The sequence below is a fragment of the Hemiscyllium ocellatum genome, chromosome 24 (genome assembly GCF_020745735.1).
Source record: "Hemiscyllium ocellatum isolate sHemOce1 chromosome 24, sHemOce1.pat.X.cur, whole genome shotgun sequence".
NCBI lineage: Eukaryota > Metazoa > Chordata > Chondrichthyes > Orectolobiformes > Hemiscylliidae > Hemiscyllium > Hemiscyllium ocellatum.
Window position 1 is genome coordinate 49,600,501 of NC_083424.1, and position 24,456 is coordinate 49,624,956.

Sequence of the window (24,456 nt, forward strand, 5' to 3'; positions counted from 1 at the left end):
CGCAGCGTTCCGGGTAAAGTGATGGGGTCCAGTCCGCTCAGTGTTGGCTCCGACTGCCTAAACGGTACAATTGCTCACTGGGAAGGACAGCTAAACTGAAACACAGATACTTCCTGAACTAATATCGCCAGAATTTTCAGTTTACTCTCTGAATCCTCTGCATTTTGATTTTGTAATACTTGCGTTTTCTAACACCTTACTTGCAGTTACTGTTCGTTGGAGAAACGTTGTAATTGTGTTTAGGTTTCACAGACTGGTTGGTTGAGTTGAAAACATCCATGATTGTTAATTTTTAACAGTGAGATCGATAAATGTTGTTCATCAAATGTATTTCGGGACACAGGCCAAAGTCAGGAATACGGCGTAGGCCCACAGATCGACCATATCTCATTAAATTGCGGATCAGGGTCGAGGGCCTGAATGGTCTACTCCTGTCACTATGTTCCATAGTTTCTCCATTGGTCAGTCATGTCACCAAGACAGGCTGTGAAAATAAATCAGACGAATAGGTTAGATTTAAGAACTGGCGCCAATAAAGCTGGAAAACCCAGATGCGGGCGTTTCGTGCAACTCGCGCGCTTTCCACTGCAGCTTGAATTATTAGTGAAATCCAAATAATGTCTCACACAGCAAGGATGGTCAGAACGAACCCTTGGTGAGACCGATTGGCGAGATAATAGGCGAAAGGTCAGAAACGCAGCAGATGGAGGATTCATGGTCTGTGGATCCAAAAGGAGCATGTGAATAAGTATGCAATTACATTCACATCGTTACTAACTCTGCTGTCGCTTCTTCACCAACGCATGCGATGATTACTGCTGTCTCCCTCTTGCTGAATTTAACATCTGTTATCGCAAATGATCGAAGGTTTCTTAAGTTGGGGATAAAGCTTTATTCAACTTCACTTTGCAAGTTTGACTAAAAAAAACTGTGAAACTTTTCTTCAGTAACTGATGAAATAACGCACCAGGAAGAGGTTGCCTCTTTCTTTCCACAGGAAACTGCAAGGCCTGTTGAATGTTTGCAGCATGCTTTTATTCCCAAGGTTAAATTAGTTGTACCTAAGATTCAAGTACTTTGTAGTCTTATCTCTTCAAGTTTATACAAGGTATATTGTTGTAAATAGTTGTAAAAGTGTATAAAGCCACTTCCTTCTGAAAGAAAATAATGAAACAAGTAAAATGTGCTTTTTAACCGACAGTTTTGAGAAATTATGTGAAATTTCAGGAAACAGCATATTTTAAGTCATCTGTATTTATTGGAAGGATTTTCATTTGATAGCATGACACAATTTCTTATATAAAACATTTTCTGAGATTTCAAATTGTGATTTATACGGGATGTTCATTCGCTCAACTACTACGTCAAAACTTGAGCATTGATTTATTTGCCTCCTATACTTGCGTCACTTAACCTTCGGTCAAGTGCTCACAGCAGGACGATCTCATACCACTGTTAATCCTTCCTTTATCATCAAGATCTGATGTTATAACCCAGGTAAAGCTGTTGCAGCGCACTACAACGACCTTAGCTCCGCGCTCAAGGGAGTACTTGAGGACATTCTCAAAATAGCCCAAACACCTCAAAAGGCTTTTCACTACCCTAACGAACCTTGCAACAGTCAGCTCGATGAATACATGGGCCTGGTACAGTATTAAATTCTTCTGTTTCGTTTTCTTGGTTCCAACAAATCCAGCAGGGCCTAAAGTTTCTCATTAATTTTGCAGCCGTTCTCTCGGCGGCTCTCCCTAAATATGCTGTGCAAGTCTGGGGTGGACAAAGCTAAAAAACGCACAACGCCAGGCTATATCCAACAGGTTTATTTGGAAGCACTAGCTTTCGGAGTGTTGCTACCTGGCGAATAAGCAGCGCTCGCAAAACTGGTGCTACCAAATTAACCTGTTGGACTATAATCTGGTGTTGCTTGAATTTTAAATTTGTCCTCCCTAAATGTGCGTGATTGCAAATAAATTGTTTTGGCCTGATTCGGCGCTGGGTCTTCAGTGATTTGTACAACGCATCAATGGCGTTATTCGATTGAAAATAATAACGTATCCACTTTTGCTGATAAAACAAATCCAAACGTGAAAGCAGAAAGCTTGGAGGCAGAGGGCACAAACAGGCTGAAAATGCTTAGAGGGGTTTACTGAATCCTAATAAGCTCAATGTGGACATATACAAAGCAGCCACTTGTCAAAATAAATAACAAAGCAGAACATTTACAACCTATATGAAAAGCCGAAATATTAATGCCCATAAATTTTTCAGTGTACTAATTTGGGGCATACAGAAATAATTACAGCAAACAATTTGCAACGCAAGTGGTTTGGAGAGTAAGAAAAAGTAGCTGTCGCTCTAATTGCATGAAAATAGTCTGTGGATGTGGGAGAAGCTTGTCGGGTGATACATTGCATGGTTTGGGCTTCATATTTAAAGAAGGATAGCATTGCATTGCAGCTGCTACAGGGAAGGGTCTTGTGATAATTTCCTGGAGACACAGGGTCGGCCTAAGTTGTGAGGCTGAGAACATTGCGTCCATATTTCCAGGAAATCTGTGCAACGAAAGTCCATCTGATTGAAGCATGGTGTATTCTGAAGGGCCTTGAGATGCTAAACACTGAAAATGCGAAGTCTGGTATCCTTCAACCAGAAATCGGACATTAAAGTCTCAATTCAAAGTGAAACAAATGGCTTTATTTTGTCATCAACACCTTTTTGAAAAACAATGAAGACCAAACGACTGTAAAGCATTTGCAAAGACGTTGCGCTGATTTGTCGTATTTTGAAATATTAAACGTTTACCACTTCATTGATTATTTGCATGTTGCTATAGAATTGTTGCACAATTAATAATGACTGCAATTTATGTGGAACAGAGCCAATAAGCATGATCTGAACTCGCAATTAACTATGAATAAAGAGGCAATCGGAAGATAGAGGGGAAATCATTCTGCTGCCAGCGCCCGTGGGCTGTTGCCACAATGAGGGCAAGTGAGCAGACGTGAAGGATGTAAAGGCCTGAAGTCTATTTGCATCTTTCTCGCATCCATGACCTGTTCTCTCCTGCCCCCGCAGGTCATGCTCAGCAGCAGATAACTCGGCGCCGGGTTGCTGCGGGACTAAATTGCAACCGCTGTCAGTTCAGCGACTCTCTCATGCACATGAACGCATTCTAAACTTGCTGGCAGAGTAGACATAAGCACTTGTGTCTGTCGAGGCTGAATGCAACATTCTGATTAAAGACGGCCTGCGATCAGTTTCCAACCCCAAAACATTTAACTCTTTTTGGAAAAAATTAGGCTTTCCCCAAAGCATCTGTTACTTTCTGCAATAGGTTATCACTGTCTCATTCGTAAAACGTATGCAACTGCGGCTCTAACTTCTTGACATGCATCTGACGTGACCTATGTGTTGATGAATAACGTGAAACGTGTACTTGCAAATTTGCAGGGGCATCACTGTCTGTTATTGCAAGCAGCGACGAACCCACTTCTACTGAACCCATGACATGAGCTTCACGGACAACTTGCTCAGAGTGACGGGGTAATGGAGATAGAAGGGCAGGATTTCAATCATCACACACTCTCCCTTCTTCGAGTTGCATGTTTGAGGTGAACATCAGTGTTACCGCACAACCATCATGTATAGAGTGCGCCCCCTGCTGCTCCCTTTCATGATGTCTCTTTTCCTCCTTCAAAACACTTCCATATTACGTTTGTGGAAATCCCACGGTTCTGTTGCAGGAACAACATTCCATTGTAGACACTAAGCAGCTGTCACTGCTGAATTGCTGCCTTCACCAATTGATATCCCCATTAATCCTATGGACTGCTCAGAGAATTGCATTTATAATTATTAGATATAACTAATTTTCTTGTTGATACGTAATTCCCTCTTTCAGGTCGTGACATCCGCCTTGTACAAAGAGCTATACATCACGGAAACAGACCTTTCGGCTGAAAAAGTCCATGCCGAATGTAATTCCAAACTAAATTCGTCCCACTTGACTACGATTGGCTCATATACTACAAAATATTTCCTATTTATTTGCGTATCCACATGTGTTTTATACTTTGGAATTGTACCCACATGCACCATGTCCTTTGGAAGTTCATTCCACACTTGAGTGTCTTTTTTGATTCTTTATCTCCTCAACTTCGACACATGCCTCCTCGTCTTGAAATTCCCAGCCATTGGGCAATACACCTGCCATTCACCTTTTCTATGCCCCTCATGTTTTTATAAATTTCTATAAGGTAACCCCTCAATCTCCTACATACCAATGAGAAACGTACCCAGCCTATCCAGCCTCTTCCTGGAACTTAAACTCTCCATCCCTGACAAAATTCTGGTAAATCTCTTCTTAACCCTCTCCAGTTTAATGATAGCATACTTATAACAGGGCGATCAGAACTGTAGACAGTACGCCAGAAACGGCCTCACCAATGTACTGCAAACCTCAACATGATGTCTCAACTCCCATACTCAAAGTTCTGAAGAATGAAGGCAAACGTCCTAAACGCATTCTTAACCACCCTGTCTGAATGTGACGCCCGCTTCAACCAATTATTCCCTAGCCCATCTATCCTACAACAATAGCCAAGGTCCTACTTTTACTTGTATAAGTCATGTCTTTGTCTTACCAAAATACAATACCTCGCATTTATCCAAATTAAAAACCATCTGCCAACTCCTGAGCTCATTGGCCCAATTCATCAAGGTTTCTTTGTAATCATTGATAACCATTTTTGTCCACTATACTGTTAATGTTAATGTCATCCACAAACTTACTAATCATGCCTTTTATGTCCTGATTTAATTCATTCATGTAAGTGACAAACAAAAGTGGATCCAGGACCGAACCCTCCAGAACACCGTTTGTAACAGTCCTCCAGTTCGAAAAACAACCCTGCACTCTCACTCCCTGTCTCCTACTGTAAAGGAAATTTTGCATTCAATTGGCAAGCTCACCCTGAATCCCACGTGATCTGATTTAATTAATTAGTCTACACTGCAGAACCTTGTCGACGGGTTTGAAAATTTCAAGTAAATATTTTAACATTCGATGGAGCACTAGTTGGTAATCCGCAAAATCGCCGCCCCTCCCTGTCAGGTCTGGTAATTCAAGAATGTTTTCCATGCCGGCCACCCGGATGGGACTTCATTCTAAGACGTGGGAAAACCGTGGAAATCCGGTCGGGATGTGGGGTGGGGCGGTGGGGAGGGGGGAATGGCTGTGGTTTCAGTATCTCTGCATTGGGAAATCGCACCCAGATCAGTGTGAATGCACTCAAGCAAAGAGCATGCTGTTGGTTAAAACTCTGCTGTTTGTTTTCTGCTCAGACCATAATAGAAACCCTGTGGGACTATCTGCAGTAAACCTTCAGGTGAAATCACTGGTCCAATTAGAGATAAAGTGATCTGAAACCAGGTTGGTGTAGCCGGATTTGGACAAATGAGCCGCTCAATTCCTCAATGAAATTCAATAGCTACAAATCCCATTTCAGCCCTCCATAAGCCCCAACCAATCGGAATCTTTTTGTTATTTCGTTTCCCTTTCCAAAAGATCTGAACGCAATTGGACAGCACTGAGTTTTGAGAATAGGGTAGGGGCAGTTGTTGCGACTCGGGTACTGTGTTGCTGGAAAAGCACAGCAGGTCAGGCAGCATCCAAGGAGCAGAAATATCGACATTTCGGGCGGAGCCCTTCATCAGGAATGAGGCTGAGAGCCCTGGCTGTGGAGAGGTAAATGAGATGGGGTGTGGCTGGGGGGAAGGTAGCTGGGAGGTGGACGGAGGTGGGGGTGATGGTGATAGCCTGGCAGGTCATGAGGGCTGTGCTGAGATGGAAGGTTGGAACTGGGGTAAGGTGGAGTGAGGGGAAATGAGGAAATTGGTGAAGTCCACATTGATGCCCTGGAGTTGAATGGTCCAGAGGCCGAATGTAAGCCATTCTTCCTCCAGGCTTGGGTGATGAGAGAGTGGCGATGAAGGAGGCGCAGGACCTGCGTGTCCTTGGCACCGTGGGAGGGGGAGTTGAAATGTTCGACCACAGGGTGGTGTGATTGATTGATGCAGGAGTCCCGGCGATGTTTCCTAAAGCATTCTGCGCGAAGGTGTCCAGTCACCCAGTGTAGAGGAGACTGCATCGAGAGCAACGGATACAATTAATGACATGTCTGGAAGTGCAGCTGAAATTGTCCCATCTGTTAATCTTCCTTCCCACGTGTTCGCTCCACCCCCACCTCCGTCCGCCAATTGCACACCCAACTACCTTCTCCACAGCCCCAACCCTCTTCCATTTATCTCTCCCTGAGGCTCCCCGCCTCATTCCTGATGGCGGGCTCCGGCCCAAAGCGTCGATTTTCATGCTCTTTGCATGCTTCCTCACCCCCTGTGCTTTTCCAGTAACACACTCAAACTCTGATCTCCAGCATCTGCAGACCCCAATGTCTCCCTGCTAGTCTGGATGACCATTTACCGAAATGTTTTTTTTTAGACACCTGGATTCACTTCCGAGCTTCGAACGAAAAGACAGCAAAAACAACAAACTTCATCCTGTCACCCTCAAAAGACCATCTGACAACCATGCTGTCCAGGCCGAGTGCTTGGTCTGCTCAGTGGAAAGCTACAGCTCAGTCAAAGAGCATTCAACAGATATTCTGCGCCATTGAACCTCCAGAGTAAAAAAGAACGAAGATTAAAATCTTGATGACTGCACATCTTGATCTTTACTGCTTTTCATAGGATCACTCCTGCTATTAAATCAAAAACAAACTGAATGATTCCCTCTGCTGGGTGAACTTTACAGATAACAATTAATAACAAGGCTAGCATTTTGTTTAAGACGGATCAATTTTAATAAATGAGGCGCCATCCACAGGAACGTTTAAACTGTCAAATTTAAAGTATGGAGTCATAGAATCATACAGTACAGAAGATACCAACTGAGCCATCGACTCTCTGCACCTCATTTGGAGTGTGAAGAAAACAAAATTCATATACAAACCCTGTCAAAATGCCATAGTCATTCAGTGGCTCTGATGGGGCACATTGGTTCAACTATTTAAAATAAGAAAAAGATTCACATTGCGTGAATAAATTACGTATAGATTAAGTGGCAGATCACATGAATTACTAGGAATGTGCTTTCCTGGGACATGTAAAAACAATGACTGCAGATTCTGGAAACCAGATTATGGATTAGTGGTGCTGGAAGAGCACAGCAGTTCAGGCAGCATCCGAGGAGCAGTAAAATCGACGTTTCGGGCAAAAGCCCTTAATCAGGAATACAGGCAGAGAGCCTGAAGGGTGGAGAGATAAGTGAGAGGAGGGGAGGGTGGGGAGAAAGTAGCACAGAGTACAATAGGTGAGTGGAGGAGAAAATGAAGGTGATAGGTCGGGGAGGTAGGGTGGACTGGATAGGTGGAAAAGAAGATAGGCAGGTCATAGTCACAGAGTCATAGAGATGTACAGCATGGAAACTGACTCTTCGGTCCAACCCGTCCATGCCGACCAGATATCCCAACCCAATCTAGTCCCACCTGCCAGTTCCCGGCCCATATCCCTCCAAACCCTTCCTATTCATATACCCATCCAAATGCCTCCTAAATGTTGCAATTGTACCAGCCTCCACCACATCCTCTGGCAGCTCATTCCATACACGTACCACCCTCTGCGTGAAAAGGTTGCCCTTTGGGCTCTTTTATATCTTTCCCCTCTCACCCTAAACCGATGCCCTCTAGTTCTGGACTCCCCTATTTGCCTATTTATCCTATCCATTCCCCTCATAATTTTGTAAACCTCTATAAGGTCACCTCTCAGCCTCCGACACTCCAGGAAAAACAGCCCCTGCCTGTTCAGCCTCTCCCTGTAGCTCAGATGCTCCAACCCTGGCAACATCCTTTTAAATCATTTCTGAACCCTTTCAAGTTTCACAATTCAGCACAAGTCATGGGGACAGTGCTGAGCTGGAAGTTTGGAACTGGGGTGAGGTGGAGGTGGGGGACATGAGTAGCTTCAGTGCAGAGGAAATGACCTGGGAGTTGCCGTGGGAGAGGGACTCCCTGAGATTCTTGTAGAGAGAGGAGGAAAGCTTCTTTAAGGCAGCCATCCTTGCAAGAGGATTCGCAGTAGGGTTAAAATTAACGGGGTAAAAACAATGACTGCAGATGCTGGAACAGTTAAAATTTCCAAGTAAATGACAAACTTTGTTTCGGTCGTGCGTCAGGAAAGAGTGAGGGTAGTTAAATGCAAATTTATGTGCTCAAGTTGATACTTGCTTGATGGTGAAATACATTTAACAAAGTTAAAATTCCACAATACCAGGTTACAGTCCAACAGGTTTATTTGGAAGCACTAGCTTTCGGAGTGCGGCTCCTTTATCAGGTGATTGAAGGAGCAACACTCCAAAAGCTGGTGCTTCCAAATAAACCTGTTGGACGATAACCTGACGTTGTGTGATTTTTAGCTTTGTACACCTCAGTTCAACACCAGTAACTTAAAATCATGACTACATTTAACAATGATGTTTTATCATTTCAAGGATGTAGGCATGTAAGGACCCACATAATTTTTTTTCCCTGTTTGCTCTATATAACGGAATTGAAGTCAGTCTCCTTTGCAACTGAATAACCTGAAATATCAAGTGTTTTTATTTTGGCAGTACCATGTTGTTCTTGAAGCAGCGAGATTCTTATCTGACTGAGACCCTGCAACACCAGAGGTTTTGATTATAAAGTATAACTACCTGATCACATTGCTTGGATTGGTCAAGCTGCAGGTTGCTCCAGATTGGTTGGACCAGCGCAGCATGAACTATCCAGAGTGAAGAAGCAGAAAACAGAGTGGACAATAAAAGAAAGTCAACGAAACAATTCTAACATTAAGAAAAATCTACATTAAACTGATCAAATTGAACACAACTTCCGTACAGACAACCGTTTAGCATCATTGCAACAATCAAAAGATCTATGACAGAGAACCTAGCACACTCTTGTTAAGTGAAGTTTTGATGTTCAGAATTTTGTTTTCCCTGACTATGTATTTTCACACATAACGTTTGCCATGGTCAAGCCATGGTCTTTTGTCCGCCTTATTTGTGAATATGCGTGTACGTGAGCCTGAGTTTAGGGATTTAAATTGATATAATTACATTATTTTTGTCCTATCATCGATTAAACAATGTTTCTGCTGTGCAAGTAAGATGTGAAATGTTTCGTCATGAATAATACTCAGTAAGCAAATTGCTTGATTTAATGGTTTGAAGAGTTGAAATTAGGATTAATCCTAACCCAATCCTTTCTCTCAGGTTTTGAAATAGTGAAGCTCGATTATCGGCATTTGATTAATTTTAGTCCCAACTGGATCATGGCAAGCAGAACTGTGTACAATATTCTAAGCACGCCTTTACCGATGATTTTTAAAATGGCAAGAGTATCCCATTATTTCTTGCCCAATATTTTTCCACTAATTTATAGTAAATTCGCGTTTGCGTTCACGGACAATAAGTGATATTGATATCGAATCCAGTTATTGTCGAATAGATGGCCGTTCATTCTCTGCACAACGTTTATTCGTTAGTAATTAATAGCCCGTTTTTCGATATTTTATCCGATTTTAAATTTACCAATGTACATTTCATCTGCACTCAAATCATACATTGGATTGTTCTGTTTGGCTTTGGAATTTGTCATTTGGCGTTTAGATGCAATGTTATAGCCATTTTGCACGGTCAAGCTCCGGAAGTCTTAAAGCACTGAAATCAAAACCGATTTGACTCATTTTGACAGAAATGAAAGACGCTGAAATGAACGCTGCCTTTGATGTTCGATCAATTGTTTTATTGAACTGTTAAGGTGGGATAGATTCATAATGCTTCAATACTTAAGACACAATCACATTGTTCCTGTCTTTTATTCAGATGTATGCATGTAAGCTAATAATCATTGGCATTTCAGTTAACACGGCACGTTTGTAAAAACCAGTTACTTTTACATCCGGAAGTTTCCCCCGCGATGAGCATTTTTTCAATTAACCGGAATACAAATAATTTCTACCGTATTGTTACATGGGAGGTCTGAACAGGAATAAACAATCTTTCTCAATTGAGACAAGTACAGTTTCCGAAATCACATACAGCTCGATCTCGAGATACTTGTCTGAAACGGAGTTGCCTGAGTCTCATGCTTAACCCCACAGGAGTAACGCTCGTGTGAGTTCCACTCCGAGGCTGACAGGGTCAGATAGCTGCTCAAACTGAACGTGTTGTCCGTCTCCTGCTGGATCCAACTGGTCTCCACACCGTTCCCCTTGACACTGCCATCTACCGTCCACTCAATCTCCACAGTGCCCGGGTTAAACCCGCTCACCAAACACACCAGGGTCGCCGTGTTCTTTTCCGTGATTTGAACCGATGAAGGCGGAAGGAGGGATACCGATGGTTCCCGCGGACCTGTTTAAAATAAATTAGGTTCATGTGAGTTAAAGGACTGCATTTTTCAAACAGGAGATTTATTCTAAGATAATGCAATTTAAATTATGTCAATCACGGAATGTAATGAATAGTTCACTTAATTTTGCATGCATTTAAATGTACTATTTAATCCAAGAAGGACTGAATAGGAGAGACCGCTTTGTTTGCGTCTAACGAAATCATGTTGATCTTTAATGGCAGGCTGGAGCGTGGCAATGGATCTGACGAAGTCGAGAGAGAAGCTACGTTTGTTTCATTTTGTAACTGTATCCCTTGAAAAACAGAAGGAACACCATAGTATAGCTGCTGATAACACTTCATACAGTTGCCATGGCTCTACAATGAGATACCAAGGTGCCCGCCACCTTTAGAAATACGATTGATAATTTGAAAAGTTAACATATGTTAAAGTTGTGTTGATTCGTTAACGTGAAGAAATTGTAATCAGTTTTATTACAAGTGGATCGATCAATTATTACTAACGTAAAATAGTTGATTAACAGTTCACTCTCATCTCGTCTTGATAGCCAGTGACATTTCCATCACAGTATAACTCCACTATCGATATTTGATGGTTATCATTGCCCGAAAACAGAAGGATTCCAGCCATGTACTTAAGATGGAGCCAAGAGCAGGGCAATGGGAGAATAACGCAATTCCTGATTCCCCAAAACTGATCGGTCATTTAAATGCAGTTTCCAACACACTCTCCACACTCGACATTACCCCATACAAAGCAGTCCATTCGACTGGCACCCCATCCTCTCCATGAAACATGTGCAAGATGCACTGCAGCAACTCACCAAGGCTCTGACAAATATACCTTCCAAATTCTAAAACTCTACTAACTGGAACGATATGGAAAGCAGGTGTATGGGGATACCACCACCTGCAAATTCTCAAAAGCATATCCCACCCTGTAATGGAACTATATTGCCGCTACTTCACTGGAGCTGTATTTAACACCAGGCATGCCCTCCCTTTACATCAGCTCTACCCCCTCCACAGCGTACACGTGCTGTGAAAGAATGGGGCGCATAAGAAGTCATAACAGACTTATCATCAGGAAAGTGTAAACAGGCTGCGCTGTTTAAACATTAGCGATTGTTTTACTCTGTCACCAATGCCAAAATCTCACCAATGCGCGCCCGTGCTGCTTGAATGGGAGATTTATGCAGCTGCATCTCATCGAGCAAGGATTACCTCGCAGAGATACTGTGGGAAGCCATGTCTATTATTTCAGTCAATTAAATATTCCCAATTACATTAATGCTGCATAGATTTTGTTTCGGATTCGGACTTCTCTGATCACTGACATCGAAATCACCAGCCGCTGAGATCAGGAACAATCGGGGAAAGAACAGGAAATCTCTGTCGGTAGTGCACATTCTCATTGGAAATCACACAACACCAGGTGTGATTACAACAGGTTTAATTGGGAGCACACAAGCTTTCAGAGCGACGCTCCGTCATCAGGTGATTGTCGCTCCGAAATCTAGTGTGTTTCCAATTAAACCTATTGGACTATAACCTGGTTTTGTGTGATTTTTAACTGTGTACATCCCAGTCCAAAACCGGCATCTCCAAATCATTCTCATTGGACTATTTAACGATATCAAGAATCCAAGGACAATATAACGAGATGGTCGTGCATCTGACTTCATGCTCATTTTCCGTTTAACAAGACGCTACTAGTTCAGAGTTTCACCAGGTTTTGTTGATTGCAATTAACGCCAGCGAATGCGCCGCTAATTTCATTGCAATTCGCATCCGCATCTTCAGGGAAGCAGTCGTGCCTTATTTGTTGGTCGCTTTGAGAATTGAGTTTTCCATTTGGTCCGCCAATTAGACAACACGTAACAAACGGCGGGAGTGTGGCGCTGGAAAAGCAAAGCCGCTCAGGCAGCATCTGAGGAGAAGGAGAATCGACGTTTGGGGCATAAGCCTTTCATCAGGAATGATGAGGGGCTTACACCCGAAACGTCGATTCTCCAGCTGGCCTCATTCCTGATGAAGGTCTTTTGCAGAAGCACACTCTCGACTCCTATCTACAACACCTGCAGTCCACGCTTTGTCGATCAATTCAAGCAGTTGGCGTTGGACACCATCATTTACTTATGGAAATCATTACTATATAGTTTAGTATTAAAGGATCTGGATACGAAATAATTTAAGGCAACCACGCCACAGCCCGAGGGTCCATTTCTTGTGTCCGCCGACGAGAATCGCGGAACAGAAAAAAAGTGCCCTAAATATTTCACTAAAAATAGCAAAGGATCCTGGAGATCTGAAACAAAAACAGAAATTCCTGGAGAAACGTAGCAGGTCTGGCATCATCTTTGGAGAGAAAGCAAAGTTAACGTTTGTCGTCCAGTTCTAATGAAGGGTCACCGAACTGGAAACGTCAACTCTGCTTTCTCCCCTCACACGCTACTAGACCTGCTGGGAGTTTCTCTAGCAATTTCTGCTTTTTTGTTTCTTAAACACTTTCCCGTCCACTGGCACAGAGACGATGGCGCCAATTGTTCTTCTGGCCGCTGTGAAGCCGCTCAGCACAGAACAAACAGCAGAAAGCCTTATATACCTGCAAGATTCAGTTCTTAACCAGTCAATGTGCAGCTCCAGATAATTTGGAAAGAATTTATATTCCCTTGTGAACAGAATGTTACAACTGTAGCAGATTAAAAAGTAGACATTCATAGTATTTTGCTCTTAAACGGAATCAACTTTTGAACTCTACGGGAAAAGGGGTTTTACTCACTGCCAACACTCAGCTTGGTGCCTGTGCCGAAGTAGTAGATGTAGTTATTCCACATGGCACAGTAATAGTCCGCGGCGTCTCCCGATTCAACTCTGCTGATACTTAACGTTCCTGTGTTGCCGGAGACAGAGCCCGAAAACCGGTCTGGAACACCTGAGGCTCTGTTCGTGCTGCTGCCAGCGTAGTGATAAAGCAGATACCGATGAGCACTTCCAGATTTCTGCTGATACCAACTAATGGCGGTGCTTCCTAAGGAGGCGCCCGACAAGGTGCATGTAATCTGGACGGTCCCTCCGAGGGAAGTCGATTTTGAAGGCGGTTGGTTTACTGTAATCTCTGCGCTCGACACTGGAGGAAAAAAATATCAAAAATCTTACTGCTGTGTACTTTGATCAAAGCCTGAAAGTATTGAATATATACACATTTGAATGAGCACCCCAATCTTCGCAAAATTGATTTCACAATGAATTTAAATGTGTGAACACCCACCTGCAACGCAAAAACAGAAAGCAACAGTAACACGTGCCCAGTCAAACATGGTGAAAGGTTTAACCAGGCTGAGATGCAGTGAGAGCTGTTTAACCAGATGTACTCAGTACCTGAAAGGTTCACTCTTTTAATAAGATCGGACACCAAGAAGGTGTTGCCCTTTGCTGTTATGCAAATTAATATTTTCATTTCACCCAATCAGTCTCTGAAACCCAAAGACAATCTCAGAATCCCTTCAACATGCATCAAATACAAGAAAGGTTATAGAAAAGCAAGATGCAGCGGCAGCGGAAATTCCAAGATTAAACAGAAAATATTTAATGCAGGAAATATCGTGGAGCGAGCAAATGGTTCCACATTTCATTTCGTCACAATTGTATAGAAGCTAAAATCAACTTGCTAACAGCCTTACCACTCTCCCAGCGTGTGCTCCGTGCATTCTACATTGCTAAATTGGACTTGAATCTTCGAAACAAGCAACAATAAAAGATGTCAGAAACAGACTTAACGTTTCTAGTCCAGAGATTTCTTCAGTTCCGAAGAATGTAAAACGATATCTCTGTTATTTTTCTCCACAGGTGTTGTCAGACCTGCTGTGCTTCTCCAGTGCTATCTGATTTTTTTATGATTTCCAGCATCCGCAGCATTCTGTGTTTATATAAAAGATACCATTTAGCTCCTGAAGTGTGCACCACCTCTTTGACACATCCACCCAACACCCAAATGTCGCAGTGTTCAGGGAAAAGTGATGGGGTCCAGTCCGCTCAGTGTTGGCTCCGGCTCCATAAACGGGACAATTAGTCACTGGGAAGGACAGTTATACTCAAACACAAATACTTCCTGAACTAGTATCTCCAGAATTTTCCGTTACTTCTCTGAATTTCAACATCCTCTGCATTTTGATTTTGTAATACTTGCGTTTTTTAACACCTTAGTTGCAGTTACTGTCCGTTGGAGAAAATTTGTAATTTTGTTTTAGTTTCAAAGACTGATTGGTTGAGTTGAAAACATCCATTAATGTTAATGTTAACACTGAGATCCATATATATTGTTAAGGAAATGTATTAAAGGTTACAGGCCAAAGTCAGGAATATGGCGCAGGCCCACATATCAAGCATATCACATTAAATTGCGGAACAGGGTCGAGTGCCTGAATGGTCTACTCCTGTCCCTATGTTCCATAGTTTCTCCATTGGTCAGTCATGACACCAAGACAGGCTGTGAAAAGAAATCAGACGAATAGGTGACAGATGGGGTTGAAGAACTGGCGCCAAATTCCGATAAAGTTGAATAATCCAAATGCGGGCGTTTTGTGCAACTCACGTGATTTCCACGGCAGGTTGAATTATTAATGAAATTCCAATCATGTCTCACACAGCAAGGACGGTGAGAACGAACTTTTGGTGAGAACGATTGGCGAGTTAATACGCGGTCAGTAACGCAGCAGATGGAGGATTCATGGTCCATGGATCCAAAAGGAGCCTGTGAATAAGTATGCAATTACATTGCATTTACTAACTCTGCTGTCGCCTCTTCATCAAAGCATGCGATGATTACTGTTGCCTCCCTCTTGCTGAGTTTAACATCTGTCATCGCAAATACTTGAACGTTTTTTAAGTTGGGGATAAAACTTTATTCAACTTCACTTTGCAAGTTTGACAAAAAACTGCGAAACTTTTCTTCAGTTACTGATGAAATAACGCACCAGGAAGAGGTTGCCTCTTTCTTTCCACAGGAAACTGCAAGGCCTGTTGAATGTTTGCAGCATGTTTTTATTCCGAAGGTTAAATTAGTTGAAACTAAGATTCAAGTACTTTGCAGTCTTATCTCTTCATGTTTATTCAAGGTATATTGTTGTAAATAGTTGTAAAAGTGTATAAAGCCACTTCCTTCTGAAAGAAAATAATGTAACAAGTAAAATGTGCTTTTTCCCCACAGTTTTCAGTAATTAAGTGAAATTTCAGGAAATTTCAGTTTTAAGTCATTTGCATTATTGGAAGGATTTTCATTTGATAGCATGACACAATTTCTTATCTAAAACATGTTCTGAGATTTCAAATTGTGATTTATACGGGATGTTCATTCCCTCACTTACTACGTCAAAACTTGAGCATTGATTTATTTGCCTCCTATACTAGCGTCACTTAACCTTCGGTCAAGTGTTCACAGAAGGACGATCTTATACCTCTGTTGGTTCTTCCTTTATCATCAAGATTTGATGCGATAACCCAGGTAAAGCTGTTGCAGCACACTACAACGACCTTAGCTCCGCGCTCAAGGGGATGCTTGAGGACATTCTCAAAATAGCTCAAACACCTCAAAAGGCTTTTCACTATCATAGCGAATCTTGCAACAGTCGGCTCGATGAATACATGGGCCTGGTACAGTATTAAATTCTCCTGTTTCGTTTTCTTAGTTCCAAAACGTTCAGTAGGGCCTAAAGTTTCTCGTAAATTTTGCAGCCCTTTTCTCGGCGGCCCTCCCTATATATGCTGTGCAAGCCTGGGGTGGACAAAGCTAAAAAACATACAACGCCAGGCTATATCCAACAGGTTTATTTGGAAGCACTAGCTTTCGGAGTGTTGCTACCTGATGAATAAGCAGCGCTCGGAAAACTGGTGCTACCAAATAAACCTGTTGGACTATAACCTGATGTTGCGTGATTTTTAACTTTGTCTTCCCTAAATATGAGTAGATTGTATATAAATTGTTTTGGCCTGATTCGGCACTGGGTCTTCAGTGATTTGTACAACGCATCAATGGCGTTATTCGATTGAAAATAATAACGTATCCACTTTTGCAGATAATACAAATCCAAACGTGAATGCAGAAAGCTTGGAGGCAGAGGGCACAAACAGGCTGAAAATACATAAAGAGGGTTTAACTGAATCCTAATAAGCTCAATGTGGACAAATATGAAGCAGTCACTTGTCAAAATTAATAACAAAGCAGAATATTTATAACCTATATGAAAATTCGAAATGTTAATGCCATAAAGTTTTCAGTGTACTAATATGGGGCATACAGAAGAAATCTACAAGGAGGAAGTGAGGTCTGGAGATGCTGGAGATCAGAGCTGAAAATGTGTTGCTGGAAAAGCGCAGCAGCTCAGGCAGCATCCAAGGAACAGGAGATTCGACGTTTCGGGCATGAGCCCTTCTTCAGGAATGGAGAAAGGCTTATGCCCGAAATGTCGAATGTCCTGTTCCTTGGATGCTGCCTGACCTGTTGCGCTTTTCCAGCAACACATTTTCAGCTCATACAGAAATAATTACCAGCAAACAATTTGCAACGCAAGTGGTTTGGAGAGTAAGAAAAAGTCACTCTCGCTCTAATTGCATGAGAGTAGTCTATGGGTGTGGGAGAAGCTGGTCGGGTGATACATTGCATGGCTTGGGCTTCATATTTATAGAAGGATATCATTGCGTTACAGCTGCTACAGGGAAGGGTCATGTGATAATTTTCTGGAGACACAGGGTCGGCCTAAGTTGTGAGGCTGAGAACATTGCGTCCATATTTTCAGGAGATCTGTGCAAATTCTGAAGGGCCTTGAGCTGCTAAACACTGAAAATGCGAAGTCTGGTATCTTTCAACCAGAAATCGGACATCAAAGTCTCAATTCAAAGTGAAACAAATGACTTTATTTTGTCATCAACACCTTTTTGAAAAACAATGAAGACTAAACTACTGTAAAACATTTGCAAAGGCGCTGATTTGTGGTATGTTGAAATATTAAACGTTTACCACTTCATTGATTATTTGCATGTTGCTATAGAATTGTTGCACAATTAACAATGACTGCAATTTATGTGGAACAGAATCAATAAGCATGATCTGAACTTGCAATTAACTATGAATAAAGAGGCAATCGGAAGGTAGAGGGGAAATCATTCTGCTGCCAGTGCCCGTGGGCTGTTACCACAATGAGGGCAAGTGAGCAGATGTGGGGGATGTAAAGGCCTGAAGTCTCTTTGCATCTTTCTCGCATCCATGACCTGCTCTCTCCTGCTCCCGCAGGTCATGCTCAGCAGCAGGTAATCCGGCGCCGGGTCGCTGCGGGACTAAATTGCAACCGCTGTCATTTCAGCGACTCTCTCATGCACATGAACGCATTCTAAACTTGCTGGCAGAGAAGACACAAGCACTTGTGTCTATCGAGGCTGAATGCAACATTCTGATTAAAGACGGCCTGCGATGTTTCCAGCCCTAAAACATTTAACTCTTTTTGGAACAAATTAGGCTTTCCCCAAAGCATCTGTTACTTTCTGCAATAGGTTATCACTGTCTCATTCTTAAAACGTGTGCATCTGCGGCTCTAACTTCTTGACATGCATCTGACGTGACCTATGTGTTGATGAATAACGTGAAACGTGTACTTCCAAATTAGTAGGGGTATCGCTGTCTGTTATTGCGAGCGACAGACAAAGGGAGCGCCCCCTGCTGCTCCCTTTCATGATGTCTCGGTTCCTCCTTCAAAACACTTCCATATGACGTTGTGGAAAACCCACGGTTCTGTTGCAGGAACAACAGTCCATTGTAGACACTAAGCAGCTGCCGCTGCTGAAATACTGCCGTCACTAATTGATATCCCCATTGATCCCGTGGACTGCTCAGAGAATTGCATTTATAATTATTAGATATAACTAATTTTCTTGTTGATACGTAATTCCCTCTATCAGTTCGTGACATCTTCCCTGTACTTAGAGCCATACATCACGGAAACAGACCTTTCGGCTGAAAAAGTCCCTCATCTTCACCATGGATATCCAATCCCTCTACACTTCCATCCGGCACGACCAGGGCGTCCAAGCCCTCCGTTTTTTCCTCTCCAGACGTCCCCAACAGTACCCTTCCACCGACACTCTCATTCGTTTGGCCGAACTGGTCCTCGCCCTTAACAATTTCTCCTTTGAATCCTCCCACTTCCTCCAGACCAAATGGGTAGCCATGGGCACACGTATGGGCCCCAGCTATGCCTGTCTCTTTGTTGGCTACGTAGAACAGTTTATCTTCTGCAATTACACCGGCACCACTCCCCACCTCTTCCTCCATTACATTGATGATTACATTGGCGCCACCTCGTGCTCCCGCGAGGAGGTTGAGCAATTACTCAACTTCACCAACACATTCCACCCTGACCTTAAATTTACCTGGACCATCTCTGACACCTCCCTCCCCTTCCTGGACCTCTCCATCTCCATTAATGATGACCGACTTTACACGGACATTTCTTACAAACCCACCGACTCCCACAGCTACCTGGATTACACCTCTTCCCACCCTATCTCTTGCAAAAATGCCATCCCGTATTCCCAATTCCTCCGCCTCCACCGTATCTGCTCCCAGGAGGACCTGTTCCACCATAGAACACACCAGATGGCCTCCTAGAGACCGCAATTTCCCTTCCCACGTGGTTAAAGATGCCCTCAAGTGCATCTCGTCCACATCCCGCACCCCCGCCCTCAGACCACACCCCTCCAACCGTAAGAAGGACAGAACGCCCCTAGTGCTCACCTTCCACCCTACCAACCTTCGCATCAACCAAATCATCCACCGACATTTCCGCCACCTCCAAAATGACCCCACCACCAGGGATATATTTCCCTCCCCACCCCTTTCCGCCTTCCGCACAGATCGTTCCCTCCGTGACTACCTGGTCAGGTCCACGCCCCCCTATGACCCACCCTCCCATCCTGGCACTTTCCCCTGCAACCGCAGGAACTGTAAAACCTGTGCTCATACCTCCTCCCTCACCACTATCCAAGGCCCTAAAGCAGCCTTCCACATCCATCAAAGTTTTACCTGCACATCCACTAATATCATTTATTGTATCCGTTGCTCCCGATGTGGTCTCCTCTACATTGGGGAGACTGGGCGCCTCCTAGAAGAGCGCTTTAGGGAACATCTCCGAGATACCCGCACCAATCAACCACACCGCCCCGTGGCCCAACATTTCAACTCCCCCTCCCACTCTGCCGAGGACATGGAGGTCCTGGGCCTCCTTCACCACCGCTCAATCACCACCAGACGCCTGGAGGAAGAACTCCTCATCTTCCGCCTCAGAACACTTCAACCCCAAGGCATCAATGTGGAGTTCAACAGCTTCCTCATTTCCCCTTCCCCCACCTCATCCTAGTTTCAAACTTCCAGTTCAGCACTGTCCCCATGACTTGTCCGGACTTGTCCAAACGGCTTTTCTTCTTTGCCACCTATCCACTCCACCCTCTCCTCCCTGACCTATCACCTTCATCTCCTCCCCCACTTTCCCATGCTACTCTCTCCCCACCCCACCCTACTCCAGCATATCTCTCCATGCTTCCAGCTCACTGCCTTTATTCCTGATGAAGGGCTTTTGCCCGAAACGTCGATTTCGCTGCTCGTTGGATGCTGCCTGAACTGCTTTGCTCTTCCAGCACCACTGATCCAGAATCTGGTTTCCAGCATCTGCAGTCATTGTTTTTACCTACCTGAAAAAGTCCATGCCGAATGTAATTCCAAATTAAACTCGTCCCACTTGACTACGATTGGTTCATATACCACAAAGCATTTCCTATTTATTTGCGTATCCACATGTCTTTTATATTTTGGAATTGTACCCACATGTACCATGTCCTTTGGAAGTTCATTCCACACTTGAACGACACAGTTATCCCGAGTGTCTTTTTTGATTCTTTATCTCCTCAACTTCGACACATGCCTCCTAGACTTGAAATTCCCGACCATTGGGCCAATACACCTGCCATTCACCTTTTCTATGCCCCTCATGATTTTATATCTCTCTATAGGGTCACCTCTCAACCTCCTACATACCAATGAGAAACGTCTCAGCCTGTCCAGCCTCTTCCTGGAACTTAAACTCTCCATCCCTGACAAAATTCTGGTAAATCTCTTCTTAACCCTCTCCAGTTTAATGATAGCATACTTATAACAGGGCGATCAGAACTGTAGACAGCACGCCAGAAACGGCCTCACCAATGTACTACAAACCTCAACATGATGTCTCAACTCCCATACTCAAAGCTCTGAAGAATAAAGGCAAACGTCCTAATCGCATTCTTAACCACCCTGTCTGAATGTGACGCACACTTCAACCAATTATTCCCTAGCCTATCTATCCTACAACAATAGCCAAGGTCCTACTTTTACTTGTATAAGTCCTGTCTTTGTTTTACCAAAATACAATACTTCGCATTTATCCAAATTAAAAACCATCTGCCAACTCCTGAGCTCATTGGCCTAATTCGTCAAGGTTTCTTTGCAATCATAGATAACCTTTTTTGTACACTATACTGTTCATTTTCATGTCATCCACAAACTTACTAATCATGCCTTTTATGTCCTGATTTAATTCATTCATATAAGTGACAGACAAAAGTGGATCCAGGACCGAACCCTGCAGAACACCGTTTGTAACAGGCCTCCAGTTCGAAAAACAACCCTGCACCCTCACTCTCTGTCTCCTACTGTAAAGGTAATTTTGTACCCAATTGGCAAGCTGACCCTGAATCCCATGTGTTCTGATTTAATTAATTAGTCTACACTGCAGAACCTTATCGAAGGCTTTGAAAATTTCAAGTAAATATCTTAACATTAGATGGAGCACTAGTTGGGAATCTGGAAAAGCGCCGCCTCTCCCTGTCAGGTCTGGTAATTCAAGAATGGTTTCCATGTCGGCCACCCGGGTGGGACTTCATTCTAAGACGTGGGAAAACCGTGGCAATCCGGTCGGGATGTGGGGTGGGGCGGTGGGGAGGGGGGAATAATGTCTATGGTTTCAGTATCTCTGCATTGGGAATTCTCACCCAGATCTGTGTGAATGCACTCAAGCAAAGAGCATGCTGTTGGGTCAAGCTCTGCTGTTTGTTTTACGCTCAGACAATAATAGAAACCCTGTGGAACTATGTGCAGTAAACCTTCAGGTGAAATCCGATTAGAGGTGAAGTGATCTGAAACCAGGCTGGTGTTCCCGGATTTGGACGAATGAGCCGCTCAATTCCTCAATGAAATTCAATAGCCACAAATCCCATTTTAGCCCTCCATAAGTCCCAACCAATCGGAATCTTTTTGGTATTTCGTTTCTGAGGGGATGTGGCTTGGGGGAAGGTAGCTGGGAGGTGGTCAGAGGTGCGGGTGATGGTGATAGCCGGGCAGGTCATGAGGGCTGTGCTGAGCTGGAAGGTTGGAACTTCCCACCTATCCGCTCCACCCTCCCCTCCGACCTATCACCTTTACCCCCATCTCCGTCCGCCAATTGCACACCCAGCTACCTTCACCCATCCCTCTTCCATTTATCTCTCCATTCCCGAGGCTTCCCGCCTCATTCCTGATGGCGGGCTCCGGCCCAAAAAGTGGATTTTCATGCTCTTTGCATGCTTCCTGACCTGCTGTGCTTTTCCAGTAACACACTCCAACTCTGATCTCCAGCATCTGCAGACTTCAATGTCTCCCTGCTAGTCTGGATGACCATCTACCGAACTGATCAGTTTTAAACACCTGGATTCCCTTCCGAGCTTCTAACGACAAGGCAGCATAAACCACAAACTTCACCCTGTCACCCTCAAAAGACCATCTGACAACCATGCTGTCTGGGCCGAGTGTTTGGTCTGCCCAGTGGAAAACTACAGCTCAGTCAAAGAGCATTCAACTGAGATTCTGCGCCATTGACCCTCCAGAGTAAAAAAGAACGAAGATTAAAATCTTGATGACTGCACATCTTGCTCTTGATTGCATTTCATAGGATCACTCCCGCTATTTGCTGCTGGGTCAACTTTACAGATAACAGTAAGACGGATCAATTTTATTCAATGAGGTACATCCACAGGAACGTTTAAACTGTCAACTTTTAAATATGGAGTCATAGAATCATAAAGTACAGAAGATACCAACTGAACCATCGAGTCTCTGCACCTCATTTGAAGTGTGAAGAAAACAAAATTCATATACAAACCCTGTCAAAATGCCATAGTCATTCAGTGGCTCTGATGGAGCACATTGGCTCAATCATTTAAAATAAGAAAAAGATTCACATTGCCTGAATAAATTACATACAGATTTAGTGGCAGATCAAATGAATTGCTAGGAATGCGCTTTCCTTGGACAGGTAAAAACAATGAGTGCAGATTTTGGAAACCAGATTCTGGATTAGTGGTGCTGGAAGAGCACAGCAGTTCAGGCAGCATCCGATGAGCAGTAAAATCGACGTTTCAGGCAAAAGCCCTTCATCAGGAATACAGGCAGAGAGCCTGAAGGATGGAGAGAGAAGTGAGAGGAGGGCGTTGGTGGGGAGAAAGTAGGATAGAGTACAATAGGTGAGTGGGGGAGTAGATGAAGGTGATAGATCGGGGGCGGGTGGAGTCAATAGGTGGAAAAGAAGATAGGCAGGTCATAGTCATAGAGTCATAAAGATGTATAGCATGGAAACAGACTCTTCGGTCCAACCCGTCCATGCCAAACAGATATTGGAACCCAATCTAGTCCCACCTGCCAGCTCTCGGCCCATACCCCTCCAAACCCTTCCTATTCATATACCCTTCCAAATGCCTCTTAAATGTTGCAATTGTACCAGCCTCCACCACATCCTCTGGCAACTCATTCCATACACGTACCACCCTCTGCGTGAAAACGTCGCCCCTCAAATCTCTTTTAAATCCTTCCCCTCTCACACTGAACCTATGCCCTCTGGTTCTGGACTCCCCCACCCCATGGAAAAGACTTTGCCTATTTATCCTATCCATGCCCCTCATAATTTTGTAAACCTCAATAAGGTCACCCCTCAGCATCCGACACTCCAGGGAAAACAGCCCCAAACTGTTCAGCCTCTCCCTGTAGCTCAGATCCTCCAATCCTCGCAACATCCTTGTTAATGTTTTCTGAACCCTTTCAAGTTTCACAAGTCATGGGGACAGTGCTGAGCTGGAAGTTTGGAACTGGGGTGAGGTGGAGGTGGGGGAAATGAGTAGATTCAGTGCAGAGGAAATGACCTGGGAGTTGCAGTGGGAGAGAGGCTCCCTGAGATTCTTGTAGAGAGAGGAGGAAAACTTCTTCAAGGCAGGCATCCTTGCAAGAGGATACGCAGTAGGGTTAAAATTAACCAGGTAAAAACAATGACTGCAGATGCTGGAACAGTTAAAAATTTACAAGTAAATGACAAACTTTGTTTCGGTCGTGCGTCAGGAAAGAGTGAGAGTAGTTAAATGCAATATTTATGTGCTCAATTTTATACTTGCTTGATGGTGAAATACATTTAACAAAGTTAAGAGTTCCACAACACCAGGTTCCAGTCCAACAGGTTTATTTGGAAGCACTAGCTTTCGGAGTGCGGCTCCTTTATCAGGTGATTGAAGGAGCAACACTCCAAAAGCTGCTGCTTCCAAATAAACATGTTGGACGATAACCTGACGTTGTACACCTCAGTTCAACACCGGCGACTTTAAATCATGACTACATTTAACAATGATGTTTTATCATTTCAAGGATGTAGGCATGTAAGGATTTTTCCTGTTTGCTCTAGAACGGAATTGAAGTCAGTCTCCTTTGCAACTGACTAACAAATAAGTGCTTTGCAACCTGAAGTATCAAGTATTTTTATTTTGGCAGTACAATGCTTTTCTTGAAGCAGCGATATTCTTACCTATCTGAGACCCTACAACACCAGAGGTTGTGATATAAAGTATAACTACCTGATCACATTGCTTGGATTGGTCAAGCTGCAGTTTGCTCCATGCTGGTTGAA

The 24,456-nt window shown here is 43.6% G+C and overlaps 1 pseudogene; it reads right to left on the minus strand.

The window, feature by feature from the left end:
- LOC132827242 (immunoglobulin mu heavy chain-like) overlaps nucleotides 1–24,456 on the minus strand; it is a 49,269-nt pseudogene that overhangs the window by 4,835 nt on the left and 19,978 nt on the right.